At 38.0% G+C, this 14,031-nt stretch overlaps 1 protein-coding gene across 3 annotated transcripts in view; it reads left to right on the top strand.

Moving 5' to 3' along the window:
• Hao1 (hydroxyacid oxidase 1) overlaps positions 1-14,031 on the top strand; it is a 113,843-nt gene that overhangs the window by 30,834 nt on the left and 68,978 nt on the right. The gene's annotated exons all lie outside the window — the stretch shown is intronic.

The following is a 14,031-nucleotide window of genomic DNA, read 5'->3' as shown; positions in this document are numbered from 1 at the left end:
ATGAGTGGGTAGAGCTCTCCTGGTAAGTCTATGGAGTCGGAGAACTGATTTACATACATTACTCGGCATTACCGTCCCATTTGGTAGACAACCAGTTTAAGTTTCAGAGAACTGCTTCCATAGCCAGTAATGACAGTCTGTGCTCTCCACTGAGTCCCTATGGTTCCAAAGTCCATGGTTCTGCTAAGAAAGGGCTGGAATAAAATGAAAATGCTTGTTTAGAAACTGAAGCTACAACCAAAGTAGGACTATTTATTGAACTATTGTGTCCCGTGGCATTAACCAGGAGTTGGTATTAAATGCCCATTAGACTCTTTGCTGTTTTAGATTTATTTACCTTCCAGGCACTTGTCTAAGTTAGCGTAATCTCAGAAAGCCCAGAGAAGAAATGATATTATTAAGCCTATTTTACAAATGAGAAACTGAGGCACATAGAAGATGACTCACTTGCCTAAGGCCATGTTATTTAAGTGACAGGAATTGTTGTTTAAGTGATATGAAATGTATGATTTATTATCATTTGTAGCTGCTTTTTAAAGTGATTAAAGTGTTATTTAAATTGTCCTGATTCCAACAGTTTGTCTCTTGAACAGTGACTCCTAACTACTGTGTGCTGTTTTAAGATGCTCAAAAACCCTTCATTTATAGCTTTAGGTGTGTGCAAAACAGTACTCTGGGACTGTGACAAACACAGTCTACCTTTGAATTAAGTGGAAAAGGCAGAAGGAATAGATCAACACTGTCTTCTGGAATCCAGTGTCTTTGATGAAGTTTCCATCTGAGTAACACCTTTTGAGGTTATAATACAGATGTATAACCGGCAACTCCTGCAAGGACCTCAGCGAGCATCTAGGATGTGCTGTCCTGTTTAATATTTGAATTAATCCTTTAAGTGAATGGTCATCAACTCAGAGCAAAGGCTATTGATCTGTTTGTGAATGTGGGTGTGGTCTGTGGATTTTTCCGTGGTTTGTGCATTTGGGTCTGGGATAATGAGTCTTTGGCAGGAAAAGGAGAGACCCTCAAGCTGATGCTGCAGCTGACTGGGTTATTTGAATTCATTCTTTCTTTCTTTTGTAACTTGAAACTTGGTAATTTGTGTTTGCTCAGAGAAGTCCACTGTGGGGTGGGTGGCTTGGCTCCCTCAGCATAACCCATGGTCACAGCCACTGATGAACAGAAACCCGTTCTCAGTGTTCCAGAACTCACAGTATTTTCTGCTACTGTCACTCACGGAGACCGATTCACAGGTGTCCACCGAAGTTGCTACTCATGAACACTCCCTTCTTTATCTATCTTCCCCAGTCTCTCATTCCCGGCTTCCATTAACTCACTTTGGGATTCATCTGAGCTGTAAGGATTTGTGTTCCTCGGCTTCTGGAGGAATGTAGACTCGGGGAAGGGTGTAGGTAGTTAGCCATAGGAAAGATTAGCAAGAATGGAGCAGGTTTCATGTGCAGATTACTCTCTGGATTGCAGGGAATCGTCACAGAATCAAGAAGCGGTTAATTGATTTACTCCATTCTTCCCAGGAAGAATTGGAAAACCTAAATCTGATCCTTGAGGCGATTGTGAAATGTATTCAGTTTTGGAAGATTTTTTTCACCTCCCTAATTCTCTAGCCCTTAATTTTTTTATGGCATAAGATTTTATTTTTAAAGAATACAATAGCAGTTTATTTGTATTTTTTTCATTTTTAATTTTTATTTAAATTAAGAATAAGCCTGCATTTCCAGGGAAACAGCCTATCTGCAAAGAAAAGGAAGCTGGGATCAAGTTCAAAGGACAGAGGTTAATTTGTAATCTCAGGAGAAAGTGTCCCTGTCAGCCTGCCCAATGATAGTGAATGGGGGTCATTCACATCCATAGGAAATGGTCTGACCTGTGATCTCCGATGTTCTCTTGGCGGTTCTGGATATTGTCAGCATAGTCTCACATCCCTGTGTAATTTCTATGTCTCTTCACAGGATCTGACTCCCAGGCCACTTTTTGCCTTGTCCTGTCACCACTGTGGGCACAAGTTGACAGAAGCTAGACCCATGGATCACATTCTATGTTTTCCCAGTGCTTGATGGCTGTAGAATGAGCTATTTTATTTTTAATTTTGAAATGCAATGATGATATGCATACAGGGTTGCCAGGCAAAACTCAGGGGCCCTTTACATTTTAGTAAACAACTAGTCACTTGATATAAGTGAGAGCTTTATATTCCAGTTCCAGCTGTTGTAGTGTGGGTCATGAAATAAAAGGTAGAAAAGTTGACAGTACCGGGCCATGCCACTCAGTTCACTGTCTCCTCAAGAGTCCTCAATTCCCCAAATCTTCCCCTCCCTTTCTAGGAAGGCACACTCCATTTATATCTTACCATAGTGGAAACCACTTTTTTTTGCACCAAATACTTTTGTGTTACAATTTATGCAGGGATGTCAAAAATTAACTTTAAGGTCTAAGGTTAAATGTGTAACGTCCAGAGAGTAGTGGAGGTAATCAAGTAACAGTCCATGCTGTGAGAAAGGCCTTGTGATTGCCTGTTGTATCCCAAAGGGGGCAGCCACGTCCTTGCTTTAACTTACTGTTCCCGAGGGAGTGAGGAGAGGCTGCCAGATCTTCAAATATCTTAAAAGAAACAAGAAATCTCAACCTCTTTAAATGTACAATTCCTTATTTTCATACGTTGGCAAATAAATCAAAAGTCCCTAAAACACTATTTAGGACAACAGTGTGCGGGCCAAAGCAAATACTTTTGTGGGTTACAACTGTCCCCGGGCTGTTGGGCAGCGACATCTGATTTATGTGGAAATTCACCACTAACTGGTTTTGCTTCTTGTGGCAGGTCATTTTCACTCTCTAAGATTCCTGTTTCCTCACTGATAAAGCGAGCTGCTTAAGTAAGTCCCAAAGGTCTTGGGGCCCTTCTGAAGGACCTTGGAAATGTCTCCAATCACAGACATGCCCACTGCTATGGTGTGAGTTCAGCATTCCAAAAGGAAGTTCTTTAAGGAAAGATTTCTACTACTAAGCAAAACATGAAGGAAAACATGTCAATGAGAAAACTGCAAAACAAAACCAGCTTGACATGGTGGCATGTGCCTACATCTTCAGCACCCAGGAGGTTCAGGGAGGAAGGGTTGTAGAGGGTTGGTAGCCAACTGGGGTGCATGTTGAATACCAGCTAGGTCTACATCACAAAACAAAATAATAACAACCATGACCACAAGACCCAAGAAACAAAACCAGTGAAAGAAATCAATGAAAACAGAAAATAAAAATCCAGAAAATCCCCAAGAAGAGTTAAGTGATCTTTACACTTTAAAAACATTATTTTGATTATATTTAAATTTTCACCAACTACGAAAGAAAGATTAAAGTGTATAGCAACCCTTTTGCATTTTTCTTGGGTTCCATCTTTTTTATTGTGTTTTATGGCAGTGGTTGGAGAGCTTGGATGAGGCATGAGTGCTTGTGTGCATTTGCTTTCTTTTATCACTTTGCTCTCCTGCGATATAGCACGGAAGCGGAGGCATGTTTATCTTTGGATCTTGCTGAAGACACAGATAAATATTTGGTAAATATTTATGAGATTCAGAAAGTGACACTTCAAAGTCTTGTGGAAAGATAACCAACATTTATTGAGCAATTTGTGTGTTTCAGATTTTTAAATTTATTATCGCATCTAGTCTAGCACAATCCTAAAATACATTGATCCAAATCCCTAAGGAATGATCTTTAACCTTGTCAACGTGGAAACAGGCTGGGTGACATTAGATATTTTACTCAGTGTTATTATTCAATTAGTTGATGTTGGCTACAATATCCTGGTCAACCACTAGTATTTCCCAAATATCATTAATTTCAGCAAGAGACCCAAAGCAAGCCCAATATGATAGTCTAAGAATATTAACCAAAACCATACCATGTTTTATCATTTTGGTTTTGAGAAGAACTGAACCAAAGAAAATGAAAGTTGCTAGGAAGGCTTGGGAACATATACAAGGAGTCTTGAATTATACATCAACAAAAACTGTAGCTTCAAAATTCTTATGAAGTGGAGGGGTGTGACTGGGAAACATTGTGGATGTTTTTGTTTTGATGTTTTGTTTTTCTAGACAGTGTTTCTCTGTGTCGCTTTGGCTGTCCTAGAACTTGCTGATCTCGAGCTCACAGAGATCCACCCTATCTCTGGATTGCTGGGATTAAAGGCATGGACCACCACCAACCAGCTTTTCCTAGCCACCAAAGTCAGGTCATGTGCAGTGACTAAAAGATTTTCTGCCGAACATTATTTAACTAACACCTTAACAACTGAAATTATTTTAATATTTAGTGAGTTGTAAATCTCTATAAATAAGAGATTTTAAACCCCTCCACCATTTTCTAAGTTTTTGTCCTTATTCTTCTGTGACGAAAATAAACCACTTCTGTATTTCACATGTTGGAGGCATTGGCAAGCATGGTCATGAAACTTACTAGTTGATAAAACAGGTGCCACAGTTAGATTTGGTTTCTGTTTTGCAAAATGGGCAGACAGCTCTGATTTCTCTTGTCGTTGTTGTTGTTGTTTGTGAGCCTAGCTGTAAATACCTGAGTCTAAGTCTGAGTTCTCAATTGCTTGCTGCTGTGTCACAGGCACTGCCAGACCAGCTATCTCATTACATGCATAATGATCATCATAAAAATTTACCCCATTTTCTATGGAGTTGTATGAGCTTGTTTATTTATTGGCTTTAAGCAGAGGAATAATAAAGGGAAAACAATCATTTATTCCTGTATTTCTAGCTTGTTATGTGGACAAAGGCCACATGAGGGCGTGCTAGGACCTCATATATGGAGAAAGTTACTTTACTAATACGTTCCAGGAATGCTCAGCATATTAGCAAATTCTTATTAAACTGTCAAAAAAGTTTTTAAAAGAAATCCCTGATGCTGGATGCAATTAGAGGCTACCACGCAGGATTTGATGGGCCATAAAACCATTAAATCTGAACACTTTCTTTTTGAGCCTAAAACATTCCAAAGTGAAGTTTGAGGATTCAGCTGTGATTGGCCACCTATTAAGGTGCAGGTGTAAGAGAATAACACAAAGAGCTACACACTCCAAAGAAGCCATCATGGTGGAGGAGAGCAAGATCTACACACTCTAAAGCAGTCAGCATGGTGGAGAGCATTCTAGGGGCTGAATTTTCTGGATTTTCTGAGATTAGATCATCAGCCTTAACACTGACTGAAAGAACATGCAACAGGAAAACATTGTCATTTCCTTTACTTCCAACTCAAACGATGTAGTTTTGAAAGTTTTATTGATTTATATATTTATGTATTATTCTAGGTGACCAGGGAGATATATACATTTCAACATTCCTATGGAAAAAAAAGAGCCTCATTGTTCTGTTTTGTGCAACCTAGGCAAAGTAGTGGACTTATTAAAAAAGATTGACTTTTCCTGAAGTGGAGGGTATTTGCTGTATTAGGTGTAACTTTTGGGTTTTATCTCCCTGCCATTTCCTTAAAAAGGACCTGCAAAATTGTTGCTATTGTCAAGGACTAGTCATGGGTGGACAGGAAAGTTCAACACTGACTTAGTTGTAGTTTGTCACCTACCATTTTGCTCATTTTTCCCAAGAAAAAACAAAATGAGGAGCAGAAGAGCGAAGATCACCCCACACTGTGTCCAAATTATGTTAGCTAATCCTTTGGCAGGGAGTAGCTTATTTTGGTAAAAAAAAAAAAAAGATGAGCATGCCAGCAAGTAAATTAAAAATAAAAAACAACTACACCATGCTTTTTTCCAAGTAATATTAGCTTGGTTTTATGGTTTGAATCTGCATTTCCAACAATCAAAAATAGTCAATGGGACATATTACATACATATGTACACACATAACAACACACATATTACTCACATTCAAACATAAACAGTATACGAAAACCTGTGGTACTCTGTTGCATGCAGATGTTCCCAACTTAACAATGGATTGTGTCCTGATAAACCTATTTTAAGTTGAAAATTTCATTAAGAGAAAATGCATTGAATATACTGAATTTGCTGTTCACCCCATGACTTAGCATCTGAATTCACACTGATTGTTTGCTCTGTACTCCTCTGGGCAACTGGAAGATATCGTGCACAGCTACTGCCCAACATGGCAATTTGAAAGGGAGCACCATCTGGACTCTTGCTGGGCTGGAAAAATAATCAGGTTCAAAACTTGAGGTACAGTTCCTACTGAAGGCATATTGTTTTTTCTCTACCATGAATTAGAAAACCCCAAGTTGAACTGTTGTATGTTAAGGAGAATCTGCAACAAAATAAACAATTTCATATCTTAAAATTCCATTTTTGAAAGTTAGATTTAGTATCAAAGCCACTTTCCAGGAAATAAAATGTGCCCATCCTAAATGGCTATTGAAAATTAGACCCTAGCTGTATTAATGAACAACATCAAATGGCATGATAACAAGGAGTGGGCACCAAACTTTAGGTTAATTGAGTAGCTTTGTGGAGAGCATGTGCTTGTTTTTGTGACTTCCTAGTGGACATTGAGATATGACAGGGAACAATTGGTGTGTAGTGTGTCCCAACACTGAAGGGGGTTAGGCTATGGGATCTGGTTGAAGTCGCCTGTTAGAACCTTGACACTATCAAAGTCATTCATTATTAGGAAGTGTCCAAATGCAGGGTTGTCTCTTTCTCATTACCTGTGAGTTACACAAGTACTGGACCACTCAGTCAGAGCACGGGAGAAAAACAAACAGGTGAGATGATGTTTATTGTGCCCTAGAGATGGACTGAAGCAAGTTAGGGAACTCTAAGTTGTTACTGGGACCAATGGCTCTTCCCAAGCACCTCTGTATGGTAACGATTCTCAAAGTACAGTGGCAAGCTAGTGTAATCCTTGAAGATGTTCTGCTCTAATTCAGAAAGTTCCTTGTGTTAAAAGAATTGTAAAATTAAACCCATTTCCCACCCTTGGTTGAAAGTACTTAAATCTATTAAAGTCTTTAAATGGCAACTTAAGGTTTGTTTGACCACTTCTGAATAGTTTAAGTGTAATTTACACTTCAACTTAAGTTCCCCCGAACTTTCTCTTTCTAGAGAAGCCTAACAATACTTTTACATACTCTTGCAACAGCACTGGTCATGTCCTTAGTCCCTGTGTGATTAAGGGCTGACATGCGATGGACATTAAGGTGTACATTTATGCAAGTACTTCAGCATGTCAGACTTTGAGTTTAGAACACACCGTGGCTTGGTACTCTGTCACCACATATTTTCCCCATTACTCAAGGACTTCCTGTGCAGATGACAAAATTCGTTTTTCCAACAAAATTGTTTTCAGCACAGATGTTTCGGTGACTAAGTTTGGTAGGAGCATTTTAATCAAATGCATCTTAAAAGTTTAGACTTTTGAACAAATTAAACCTCTCATTTTCATTTTCTAAAAAACATAAGTTAGGAATCTCAAGTCTCTTTTCCTATAGAAAAGAGATAATGTTCAAATAAATCATTTGAAATGAAAGTATTTCAAATTACTCAGTTGTTGTGCCCCACTCCGAGTATGTGATGATCTATCACAAGTTAATGTTATCAAATACTAGTCGTAACTTCTCTGGTGTGACTGTGAATGGCTGGCCATCTTCAGGTTTGCTTTAGTTTCTTCCATGTTACACAATGCATGATGAGCTTTTGTTTCATCTGATCACTCAACATCGTATTCATAAGACTCGTTGACTTGGCATTTAACATTTGGAAGCTATTTTAAAATTGGTGAATTGTATTTCCCAACTTAGTATAACTAATCTTTCTCCTTTTCCATCTTTGGACATTTAAATTTGGATTCAGTCATTAATTCACCCTTCTAATCTGAAATTTAGGGAGCTGAGCAAACTATGGATAAGCCAGTTTCTGACACATATCTGGTGATGGGTAAGTGCACTGAGGATATTTACTGTAATGCAATTCAGCTCTTCGGTATAAAACCAGTCAGAGATGAATATGGGTGCAAATACAGTGTATGTCCTGTGCCCCTCCCAGTAGTTATCAACAGAGAACAGAAGTGCGTCACCAAGGTGATAGCAGAAACTGGCAAGCCATGTGAGAACAAATGCCCACTGTGCTATCCCTGGTCAGCTTTTTTTCTCTCATTTTCCTGGGACTTCTTTCCAAATGCATTCCATGAACTTATATGAGCATGCCAGAAAGAAAGTACATGCTACATTGCTCTCAAAAGAATGATCACCAGCCTTGAAAACACTCTTCAGATTTGAAGAAACATACATCTCAGGTATCACTCTATGTCAACTATTCAGAATCTCATCAATATTTATATAGCTCCTATTAGTCATCAAACCTTAGAAGGATAGACAAATCCTGGGATGAAAGTTCTGTATAGTTCCCAAAGGAATGGATTAAGTCTTCTAACGTGGAGCTGTTAGACACAGCATGGAAATCATTGCATTCTGAAGACCCTCAAGGTCTTCTCAGAGTCTGTTGATCTCAGGATGAACATGTAAAATGAAGCAACCACTCTATTACAGGAGAGAGATGCATCCAGTGTCCCTTTCCATTAAAGACCTGGCATGGTTGACCTTGGGATCCAAATTTTTATAATATACACCACAGGTATATTATTTTATAATGTATTATATATTATAACAAAAGGTGTACTATCTTCACTTTTCCACATCCACATTACCTGGATCAGAAGGAAACAGTTTCATTAAAGCTTGAAATAACGAAACCTGCTCCCATTGCAGGGGCACAGTGGCACTGCTCAGCTACAAGGCAGACCTTGCGAGGCATGATGGTTTTCTGAACTGCTAACTAACTTTTGCTAGTTTATGTAAGTCACTGAATGTTAAACTTTAGGATTTGTGTTAGCCCCAGGGATAGCTCAATTCTTATGTAGCCAATTACAGATGCCACAGGTTAAGGATATAGTTAAGCCTTTGCTGGATGGTGGTTTCATGGAGCAGAGTCATACTACTTACTTCATGTGTAGCCTGGCCCAAGTGTCCATGATTTAACTTTAATAAGACCCTTTATTTGGGTACATCTGAGAGGAACTTTCTGCAGAACTGAGTACTATTAGCATTTTTAAACAGCCTGTTTTGTGGGTTGTATTCTTGCTATTGAACTGAGTTTCTCATATACTTTGAATGTCATCCCCTTATCAGGTAAGTGCTTTTTCCATATTTTCTTCCAGTTCGTTGGTAGTCATTTCTCTTGTTAACTGTTTTCTTTGTTGTTCTGAGACATTGTAGGTCTTAAAAACTAAAAAATAAAATTACATTGTGATCCAATAATCCTACTTTTGAGCAAATATTCAAAGGAATTGAAATTGGTATGCTAAAATTACATTTGTATTAATGGATGACCAAATAAAGAAAATGTGGTATGAATGCACAATGGAATGTTATGAATTAGAGAGTAAAGTGATAGAAACTAGAAGCTAGAGTTAAGGGATGAGGATGGAGAAAGGAGGATGTCACTCAAAGTCTAGGATGATACAATAGAAAGGAGGAGCTAGGACTCAGGGCTGAGAATGGAGGAAAGGAAGGTGTTAAAGTCTAGTGTAGGCTAGAGGAATAGCTGCTGATAATCGCTTGTGCCGCATGAAACCACATTGAATATTGATATATTATATAGTTCAAAATTGCTAAAAGAATAGGAGGATTTTGAACTTGTTTTTAGTGTTATGGGTTGAATTCAAAGCCTTGTATATATTAGTCAACTCTCTTCTAAGCTACATACCTAGCCTTAAAAACAGATTTTTATGTTTTCTTCACAAAATGAGTTGCATTAATTAAGCATAACTGAGTATCTTTTACAATGTGCATATGAGCCAAATCATCACATTGTACCACCATCATATACCACTTGTTAATTAAAATACATAGATGTATGTATATTAGAAAACAAGAAACATTGCTGACTATGGTGCATATTAACTTACAAGATGCTAAAAATTACCTTTGACAAAGCATGAGAAGTTTAGCAGTGCTCTTGGACCTCTTTTTTATATTGTGCTAGAAATGATTGCTCCTAACCATTCTCAGTCCCATAACCTCAGTGTACACAGAAGTAATATTCACAGACCTTGTCTTAATTTAAATCAATGTTCATAGGTACTTATCTTACATTTATTATTATTACTATTATCATCAGTGTGTGTGTGTGTGTGTGTGTGTGTGTGTGTGTGTAGGTCAGAGCATAACTTTGTGAGTTGATTCTTTCCTTCTTCCTTTATTTGGACTCCGGAGATTGAACTCCAGTCATGAGGCTTTCCTGGCAAGCCTTTTACCCACTAAATCATCTCACTGGCTATGGATAAGTTATCTTTAAGATGTGCTGACTATGGTGAATCTTCAACCTTGGAACAGTATTAGAAGCTTTCACCCCTGGAAAGAGCCAGGTTGTGCTTTTATAGCAACAGCTCTTTGGCTGAGAGCTCTGTTAAATAGGCTTTCTGAAAACACAGTCATCTGAGTAGCCATGTAGTGGACAACCACAAATCTGGGAATAGAGGGGAAAGCTGAAGCCTGTACTTTGTAGACTGAAATCTTACAGTTCTTACCCTTGATAGTGGGAGGTCACAGGTTTTGACCACACAAGGAGAATCAAAACCAGTTGGGAATGAGAGGATAAGCATATCTGTGTGTGTAAATCATCAGGATTTCTCTGGCTAGAACTCTGGACCATACTCAAATACTTACACAATTTTAAAATTTGTGATCTGTATCTCCAATATTCATGGTATGCTAGAAGGACTTGTTTTTACCTCTCAGGTAAAAGTAGTATGTGCAATCCTTAGCATCTAGTACAGCAATGGGCTTTCACCCATTAAAAGTGATGCTTAGACTACTGGTCTCTTATGCAGGTGTAGATCCTGTAAGACATGCCAAACATTAGGAAAGTTATTGGTCTGTAAAAGCCCCAAGGAACCCTCAGTGAGGGGAAGAAATGATGGCATGATGAAATACTCTAGGACCTTATAAGGAAATTAAGGACAGAACAGTAATTACTTCACAGCCATGGTTACTTACCTATTAGAATGGGAGTATATTAATTTGTTTTTATTTTCGAAATTGGGGCATGCTATGTATCTGAGGCTGGCCTTAAACTACCTTTGTGGCAACAGGAAATCCAGACTAATCTTAAACTTCCCAAATGCTGAATAACAGGCCTGTTTAATGACGTTTGTCTGTAGTTTAAACTTCAGTATACTGAGGAGCATAAATATGAAGCTAGGATGAACCAGCCCATTCTCAGATTGTTCTTACTTAGATAGACACATTTTCAGTTTTGTTTCTGGAAAGGCCATGTAAAATTTCATATTCCTTTAGATTACTCTAAGATGAACCTGTTGAGAAAAATGACAGGTATAATAATGCATCAATAATTTTCCTTGGATACAGCAAGCGATCACAGGTTACTATGAATCCGAATGATCGGCAATGTTTGTTCAGGAAGCCTGGAACTTTGTAAGATTTCTCCTGGTTATAGTAGCTTAGCCTCAACAGATGATTCATCATGCCCAGATTCTGATAATCCCTTTGCTCCCAGTAAACTTTCATTAAATCACAAACATTTGTTAAATTTTTGCCACCAGAAACAATGGTGACTAAGAATTTATGGCTCTCAATTCCAAATTAAAGCCCCTATGATTTTAGTTGTTGAAAAATAAACATGGTGGTTGGGTCCATAGCTTGGTGACAACATTCATAAATAGTGTGCCAGTATTTGGTTGGATTACTAATGTTGGAGGGAAAAGTAAGTTAGAAAACATTAGAGGGGGGATGGGTAGCCCAAGAATAGGTAGAAGTAATGGAGGCATGAACTTCCCTAGTTCTCTGTGGACATCTGTGCTCAAATGATTGTGGGAAGGTATTTGAGAATGCCGACATCCTGAGCAAACCAGAAGGTTTGATGTTCGTATGATTTGTGATTAGCTGAAAATTGTCATAGTCTCTGTGGAATGCCTATAGATATGTATGTGCTAAGGAAAGTCTTGGTAGACTTCCATGTGACAACTGGCAGAGCTGTGGTTGAGTGCACTGCTAAGTTCATGAAGGGTCCAGATTATCTGAATGTCCCCTTTGCTCATTCTTTTGTGAGGGACTACTTTTATCTATGTTTGGTTACCAGAGACTCATGGATACCAGTCCTACATAAATAGACATACTGAGTTTTTGTCTTACCTTGCTGCCCAACTCTACATGGCATTAGTTAGGTCATATCTTCTTCAGAAAATCATCTCTTTGTGGTGAAGCAATGACTAGAAGATTCTGACTCAAGCACTCAATGCCCTCTGGTGTTATTTCCACATTTCTAAACTTAATGGAAATCAGACAAGGATCCAGATGTATTGTTACTTAGTACAATGTGTTTCTTATGGACAGTGATTTGCAAGCCCTGAGAACCTATTATAGAAATTCTCAAATGAGTTCCTGGGATGAACACTGTCTCAAAGGGGTGATGATCTTCAGCTCACATGTTTTGTTTGGAACGAATATACCATCAAGAATATTGGAAAAGTAATGTGTGTGTTCCATGTTTAATGATTTGACAAAATTTTTCAAAATCAAATTCCTTTAAAAAGCATTTGAACTTAGACTTTTACTATCATCTGCTGATGCTACTATTTTGGTGTCTAAGTGTGGTCCAGCATAGGAGTCGGCAGCATTATCTGGAATAGTCAAATCCTTGGGTAGCAACAAGAGACCAATGGAATAAGAAACTGGGACCATGAGGCTACTTTTATAAGCTCTCCAGGAGATTTTGTTGTTGGCTAAAGTTTGAGCATGGAAGCTGTCAGAGAAACTTCATAACCACCATCTTACTCAATTCCCATCATGATTCTGTGAGTGCCACTTGGACAAAGTACATTCATTCCTATTTGACACAAAGTGACCATTCAGCCGATATGAGTTGATATGAGTGACTTGGGATTCTGTAACCATTTGGATATTTGTGCCTTACTTCTTAGAACTTCCTGTATAGCATGCAAACATGGAATCAGCATTCTCCTCCACTGAACTCACCTGTTTTACTGCCTATTAGGGAGGAAGTCTCATCACCAATGTTCTTAAAGTCTTCCAAGACAATTTTCTTATTTATTGTTAATTTGATCAAAAGGATGACTGTGCCTTTTATATGTAGCTCACATATTTTTTAAAGGGGGCACAAATGGTAGAATGTGTCTTAGCAAATGTTTTGCAAAAGAAATTCAGAAATATAAAAAGGAAGGAAAACTTAAACTCACACATGGTTTTATTACTCATTAACATTTAGTTTGTTTAGGTGAGCTACAATTTGTAGAAATGTGGGATCATGGCATAAATGTTGTTTTTTGAACTTTTCATTTTAATATATCTATGTATCTTCATTGTATTTGTATGTCTATAAATACTATTAATTTTAACAGCCAGAGTTCTTCAGAGAGGATGCGATCAATAATATTTATCCCCCAATACCAGTATCATATCTATGTACCCATCTATGTATGTATCTATGTATCTATTATTTATCTATCTTTCTCTATATCCATATTTATGATAGAGTCTTATTTTTAGGACTTGGGTTACAAAATTATGGAGGCACCAAAACCCCGAATCTGCAGACTTAGTAGAAGGCTGTAGATATGATGAAAGGTGATATTAATGTCAAATTTAAAGGCAGTCAGCTGGGAGAATTTCCTTTTCTTTCTAAGGAATAATCAGTCATGTTTTAAGTCTTCCACAAATGAGATGCGGCCATACAACAGCAGGCAATCTGCTTTACTTAATTCTACTACTGCTTTGAATGCTAATTTTATCTAAAAGTACCATAATTGTAACATCCAGATTCCTTTGCCAAAATATCTTGGCACAATGGCCTAGACAAACTGATACAAAAATTAACCTTTGCAACAGTGCTATCCCTAATGGGTGTGCGTATTTCATTTTATATATTTATTAGATACAGTATAACCAGTACCCCAAGATGGTAATTCAGGTTGCTCTCAGTATTTCCACCTGCAGCTATAGCACATC

This window comes from Mesocricetus auratus, unplaced genomic scaffold, assembly GCF_017639785.1.
Source record: "Mesocricetus auratus isolate SY011 unplaced genomic scaffold, BCM_Maur_2.0 Super-Scaffold_100004, whole genome shotgun sequence".
In the NCBI taxonomy this organism is placed as follows: Eukaryota; Metazoa; Chordata; class Mammalia; order Rodentia; family Cricetidae; genus Mesocricetus; species Mesocricetus auratus.
This window is presented reverse-complemented; position numbering and strand designations above follow the sequence as displayed.